General features: G+C 44.3%; 1 protein-coding gene across 2 annotated transcripts in view; it reads left to right on the top strand.

The window, feature by feature from the left end:
* The first annotated feature begins 5237 nt into the window (after positions 1-5237).
* MAP4K5 (mitogen-activated protein kinase kinase kinase kinase 5) overlaps positions 5238-6743 on the top strand; it is a 50925-nt gene continuing 49419 nt past the window's right edge. For both annotated transcript variants that reach the window (XM_035888414.1, XM_035888413.1), the window contains exon 1: positions 5238-5295. The gene's annotated coding sequence lies outside the window, so the exon portion shown is untranslated. The remainder of the gene's footprint in view (positions 5296-6743) is intronic.

The raw sequence follows: 6743 nt of genomic DNA, 5'->3' as shown, positions 1-6743 counted from the left end.
CTGCAGGGGGGTTGGACTAGATGACCTCTAGGGGTCCCTTCCAACCCAAAACATTCTATGATTCTATGGAGCATAATGAGAATTTCAAAACTGCATAGTGCAGGTTAAGAGTTACAAAGTGTAAGAGAAACTAGAAAGCAGATGAGAAACTTCTATTTCAATTCCTGGGCAGGAGGTCAGGGTACCTTTTGAAGGTGTATACAGTAACTGAGGAGGAGCAGGCAGCTCCTGAGACAGCAAAACGTCGTGGTCACTGATGAGTGACACTTGGCAAGGAATGAATAAGATGGGGGTGCATGGGAGGGTTGCCACAGGAGCTGCAATTATGATTAGATTAAATGAAGACACGGTCGAACAAATGGCTCTTCTGGTAAATTGGGCTGTTGATCCAAGGCTGGAGGTCAAACAACTACGTTGGGGGCGAAGAGGGGATTTCACCATGGAAACTGAAAATACTAATTTGGAGGCTGAGACAGTGATATTGCTGTCTGAATCTTCCCCTTCTTTTCCTCTGTGTTGAAAGAGAAAGTTGCAGGACAAGGAGACTGAGCACGTAAACTTGCATTCAGATGCCCAAGTGAAATGATTCTCCAATTTTTGTTCATCTCGCACAGCTTAGTACTGTGAACCACCTGGGGTGGAATTGTTTGGCTTGCGCTCTTAAAAATAAATAAAACAAAACTGTAGATTGTATAACTGGTTCTGAAACCAGTTTTCTGCATTATTTCTGGTCGTTAGCTACGGAAAATGTCCTACCCAAAATGTGGTTTCTCATGGGCATTGTTTGGGTGTGTGGTGGGAAGCATCGTACACAGGGATTGCCATGGGTGTCGTGTTGGGTTCCACTGTCCCGTGACAGCTTTCTGATGCAGTTTGGAGAAGAAAGTTAAGTCTCGGTGGGAAAACCCAGTGATTTTTTTTTTTTTTTGCGTGCAATATCCTAAACCTCTCCCCAAAATCCCAGTCCTACTAATAGTGCACCTCTCATTTTTGAGTGTGACGCTGGGACGTGCCACTGACGTTGTGCCTAGGTTGGAAGAACGTGTGTTGCTCCTGGATGGACAGCCTAACGCAGGCTCTGCCTGCAGCTGGTCCTCGTTGCAGAAGGCACCATGCAGATCCCGATTCGGCTGCTGGGAGAGTTCATTGGGAAAGTGTCACCATTTGCTTGCTCAGCTCTTAATCACTTTCTGAAGCATCCACTCTTTGAGACAGGACCGTGGGTTTAAAGGCACCTTTAATCTGCTCTGGTACAGCTGTGTATGCTTGAGGGAATCTGGGTTGTGTTGGCTGGTGCTGACATACGCTGGGGAAAAAAGTGTGATGATTATTGCGCTGTCACATTAAACTAGTGATGTGTAATCTCCTAGGTCACTACAACTGTATGATGGGATATTCAAAAAAAAAAAAAAGGGGAGTACTTGTGTTTTGTTTTATTGTGAACACAGACTCTGTGTGATGTTTTGTAGTGTTAGTATTTAGCTGCTAAAGTATTCTGGAAGAGCTGTGTTCAGTAGGATGCTGTCGCTCATCCTACAGCAGGCTGTAGGACAGCTGAAGAAGAGGTGACCAAAAGCTGTTCTTTCTCAGAAAACACTGTATATGACATTGACCAAAATAAATTTGACTGTGTGGGCCACCTCATTCAAATATATGAATGGATATTCATATATCTTGTTCTGGTCCCATTCTTGTGTAGGTCAGGTTTTCTGTTGGAGCTTTGTGATTTGTCTGCCAAAATCCTATAGTTCTAATTTTCATTCCGAGTAATGTAGAACGTAATCTGCAGTTTTGAGCCTCATTAAATAAAATCTAGATCAATACTAACAGATAAGAGAAGCTCCGTTTTCCTCTCAAGGAAAAGTCTTACAGCAAGTCCCCTGATGTGTTGGGGAAGTCGGGCTCAGACCATGTTGCTGATGGAGATGTGGGCTCCAGCGCAGGAGGGAGCTGTGCAAATGCTGAGCTTTGTCTTTTCACCTTTGGTGTCAATACGAGTTCTTAGGAGACCTCCTTACATGTTGAAGGAATCAAGGCCAACAGTTAAAGACAATAAGAAATCTAACAGGTTTTATCTTTTATTAGACTGAAATATTAGAAGTACTAGAATTCAGAAGAGGTCATGAAAGTTCATGATATATATATCATCTTTATGTGATAAATGCATATAAATGGTAACCTGCTATGTCAATAATAGTTCATGAGATACTGAACAGCAGCTATACTTGTTAACTGGCAGGTCTGGATTACTTGGCGTGCAGGGCAGAACAGCTCCCCTGGCCTCTGGCTGGTTTCAGCTAATTTTGAATTAAGGCTTGAAATACAGAGGAAATTTCAGGGGAGAGGAAGGAGGCAGATACTTCGCTGTTGGGCTTTACAAATGCAAATAAGATGACTAAGAGAACTATAATTTCTTAGCTTTACTTCAGTTCCCCCCCCATCCAGTGAAGAAGTATATCAGTGAGGCAAACTGATAGATCGTTAACTAATTCTTCACATCAGGGAAATTACGGAGACTTATATTTGTGTCAAATATCATTTGCAGTAAAATTTCAGGTCTGATTCACAAAGCCAGCAATGTTGATGTAGCGCATTCCTGTCTAGGACTTCCTTGATACTACACAATCCTCTTTAAAAAAGTAGAATGATGCAAACTGTAGTCACGCATAGGAAATCGGTTGAGAATGTCTTTAACGTGCCTCAAAATGATTGGAGGAATCCTTATTTGACAGTTTTCATATCGAGGTGTGTACCATGGAGAACCAGTTTTTAGCCCTCGCCTTCTTACATTTTTAATGATGTGCAAGATAAAAGTAATTCATTATTGATCAAGCTTTCAGCTGGCAGGTGTGGAAGAGAAAGGTTTAAAAAACCCGAGAGTGACAGCAGAGAGAGATGTGCATACCTGTGTAAAGCTGGTGCAATCCAAGATGAAGGAACAGAAGCCATCTGTCACATTTGTGGGCAGGTGACGTCTCTTGGGTAATGTGTTGCACGGTTGCAATATGACTGTCTACACTGAAGAGCTAATACAGTTCCTGTATCCAGGAGCATCCAAACAACGATATTGAGGATCAGGGAATACTCAGCATTTTTGCCTTGGGTGCTGGCATGGTAGGGGTGAAGTAGCATGTATGGTCCTGTTGTCATCAACTGGACTATGTGTTGTCCAGTTGGAAGATTAAACTGTAGGACCAGAAAACCAGTCTTGGGGCGAGTGGCTCAGATAACTTGATGTGTTGTGTTCATAGATACCAACCCATCGGAGAGTTGTCCATTCCAGCAAAGTTTGATGGTTGAAACCTGAAATAGTCCAGGATATAGGTTATATGCAGAAACTCAACGGTAATATTGGATAGCAGCAGGACACAATTTGGTGAAGCTCTATGGCCTATTGTGTGTGAGAGCTGAGAGCCAGTAATTGCAGTAATCTCCTCCGGCCTGAACCTTCGAGTCCCTGCCAAGCAGTCTGTGTACCAAAGACCCTTTGCCAGACTACATCCATTTCTTCAGGCTTCAGCATAACAGTAGCAGTGGCAATTATTGCTTACATTGAAAAGGACTGTTGGGAAGGAATACAATCTACTTCAGAAACGAAGCCAATTTTCGAAGTGTGGCTGGTGGAGGCTCCCTGGCTTCACCAAGGTGGTGCGCTTGGTCTCTTATGGGAACATCTGTGTTTCATAATGGTCTTGGTTAGGTGTAACAGTACCACAGAGGTCTTAATCCTTTGTCCGTGCTTGGATACATGCTCCTTCTGCCTGTTGAAGGATACCCATGATTTTGCTGTGGTCTAAAAAGCATCTCTGGTAGGAAGGTACTTTAAGAAGTGGTGAAGTTTCCTTTGTGGTTAGCAGATAACTATCTGTTTCTGTGTTCAGTGATTTGGTCTGTTTGCTTCAGATGTTTGGTTCTGTTGTACAGTTGTTCAGGGGTTCTTTGACTTCGGTTGAGTCATATTTGTGTCCTTAGCATGCGTTTTGGCACCTATCTCTTGGCTGAGCACTACAGGACTTTGAAAGGCAAATTACTGTTGTTGGTTGTGGGTTGTTTTGGTGGTTTTTTTTTTTTCCCCCCCTGGAAGGCTGGAAAGCCTTTCCCAATTTGGAAGCTTGACTAGGTGTTGACAAAACTGAGGGGTTCATCTTTCAAATTCTTGCTTTACCTGTTGTTAAATTAAGACTTCTTGTCCATACGCAAGAGAAGAATGTTTTGTTCTGTAGTGGCTTCCTTCAGTTCAGTCAGATTTGCCTTCAGGCAAATTTGCTTTGCATCCTCATCTGAAGTAGCTGCCCGAATTGATTTCACCTAACCCGGTTTTCTCTTAATTTTCTATAATCTACCTCTAAACCAGATCTCATATGTTCAGCAGAATCTGCATGTTTGTTAGGGTAAGAATGAAACAGTTGGGTTCAGACTGCTGTAACTTTTGGATGATTGGCAAAAGGGGAATGCCACAGTGCCCAACTGGGTCAGGTGGTGTGTCAAAAATAATATAGCTTAGCTCTGGTGATGGTGCCCAAGTGATTTAGGGCTCATTTTACTAGAGTTAACAGTGTTAATGAAATCCCCTCTTAACACTTTCTATATCTGATGTTCCTGTAACATTTTCCTCTAGCACTGAATTCTCAGTGTGAAGTTCACGCTGTACCTGGGGAGGGCAGTTCTGTAAAGGCTTAACTGGAGCTCCCTACCCTGTCTTCTTCTCGAGGGTGGTGGGCACCACTCACCTCTGCCAGGATCTCCCGCAAGGAGTTTGTTTTCAGAGTTAAGTCGTTTGCAGAGAGCTGTGACCCATCCGTGCTGCATCGCCCCCTCCACCTACCAGTTCCCTTTTCAGAGCATGCTGAGGTTTAGCACCATGAGATGGGTGGTTGAGCACTGCATGCTCCAACAGTCCGCGTTGCAGCATAGCGCTTTTGTACCACCCCAGCGAGCACGGATGGCTGTTTCCACAACCCTTAAAAATGCTGTTTGAGAGGCATGAGCAGTTGTTTGATGGCAGATAGCTGGGGTTTTTCAAAGCCTCGAAAGGAACTGCCAGTAACGCTTCACAACTCCAACTAGGTTGATGCTGTGCTAATACCAAAACCAGATAATCCTCACCCAGGTTGCTCTCAGCTAATTGCATTGTGCCATATTTGTAACACGTGACATCACGGCGTATCTTTTCAGTTTGTAAGACTGTGAGATGCCTTTGCAGTATAATTAAATATGTCCTTACTCTCTTATTTCAGGCTAGAAATCTTCATACAGGAGAACTGGCTGCTGTAAAAATAATCAAGTTAGAGCCTGGTAAGTTTTGCATTCTTTTCTGTATTTTTCAATTGCATTTTTATTTTTTCCATATGTTTATTTTCACATGGCTGTGAAGCTCCAGACAAAACAAGGGTTTGGGTTTTTTGGTAGTTCTGGTGGTTAGATGACAGGAAGCACTGCAGGATGTGCCATTACTTTTGGCTATGTCCTGCTCAGGGTTTCCTTGTTTGTTCTTATCTGCCTTATCAATTGTCGCATGAAAAGATGTTGCGGTTACATTGTGCTGTTAGTACAAAGAGAAGATTAAGAACAGATGGTAAATTGTGAGCTCGGAGACAGGAGGGAGCTGGTAGGCTGTGCGAGTTGAAAGGGGGAAGGTACCAGGCAGTGATACTAATGCCCACCAAGGGTACACTGGGAAAAACTGAGCCCTGTGCTTTTTTAACGTGTCGTCTTTTTTCTAACCTGTGCTAAGGGAGGAGGATGGCTCGTACTATCATTTCCCCATGCATTTTCTGCCACTCCTCCTAAAATCAGGAGATGCAGAAGATTGCTTGCTGCCTAAGAGATTTGCTGAGCTGAAGCCTAATGCGAGTCCTGCATAGAGAGTTGAAATCAGAAATTGTGTCCTGAGTGGAAATGAGGAGAGGAGCTTTTCATCTCCTCAGTCGTTACTCCGTCCCACCTGAGGATCTTGTATTTGTTCAGAGAAGTAATCTCTCATTACTTCATTGCTGGCATACCTTTCAAATCCCGTCTTAGTGTAGTCTTCTTCTGTATCTCTTTGCCACGTTGGTCTCCATGGTTGTGGTTTGCCTGAACTCCTGTGCTCTGGATGTTCAGGGTCCCGGCTCTCTGGGACAGGGGATGAGGGAGACCCCTCCTGTGAATGTGTGCTTGTCCAGTGCTTGTGGAGTAACGCGTGTAGCTTATGAAGCAGTTAAGGGACACTTAAAGTTAGTGTACAGTCATGGAGCTAGGAAGTAGTAGGATTTATGGAGACACAATGAGATAGCTTCCATGGCTGGAGTGCTGCAGGGAATGATGCAGGAAGTCTTTTAGGCAGCAAAAATGGAGGAAAATCTGGAAAGACACATGGTATAGGAGAGACTGGCAGAACCAAGTGTTTCTTAGTCTGGAGGTAAGAAGGCTGAAGAGGGATCTAACCACCATCCTCCGCAATGGACTGTCAGAAGAGCTGGAGCCAGACTTGTCGAGTGCCCAGCGAAGGGGTGAGAGGCAGCCAACGCAGGCTGCACCAAGGGAGAGTCCAGCTGGACATGGGGAAAAATCTTCACTAGGAGAGTTAGTGCTCTGAGCCAGGGCCCAGGGAGGTGGTGGGATCTCTGTCCTTGAAGATTTTCTGAAGTTGACTGAGCAAGGCCCTGAGCACATGACCTGACTGCGGTTAGCCCTGCTTGGAGCAGACGGCTGCACCAGAGACCTCCAGAGGTCCCTGCCAACCTGTCTCCTTTGATTTGAGG

The sequence above is a fragment of the Egretta garzetta genome, unplaced genomic scaffold, assembly GCF_000687185.1.
Source record: "Egretta garzetta isolate BGI_Z169 unplaced genomic scaffold, ASM68718v1 scaffold21, whole genome shotgun sequence".
Classification (NCBI taxonomy): Eukaryota; Metazoa; Chordata; class Aves; order Pelecaniformes; family Ardeidae; genus Egretta; species Egretta garzetta.
The sequence above is the reverse complement of the archived record's forward strand: the minus strand, read 5'-3'. Positions and strand labels throughout refer to the sequence as shown.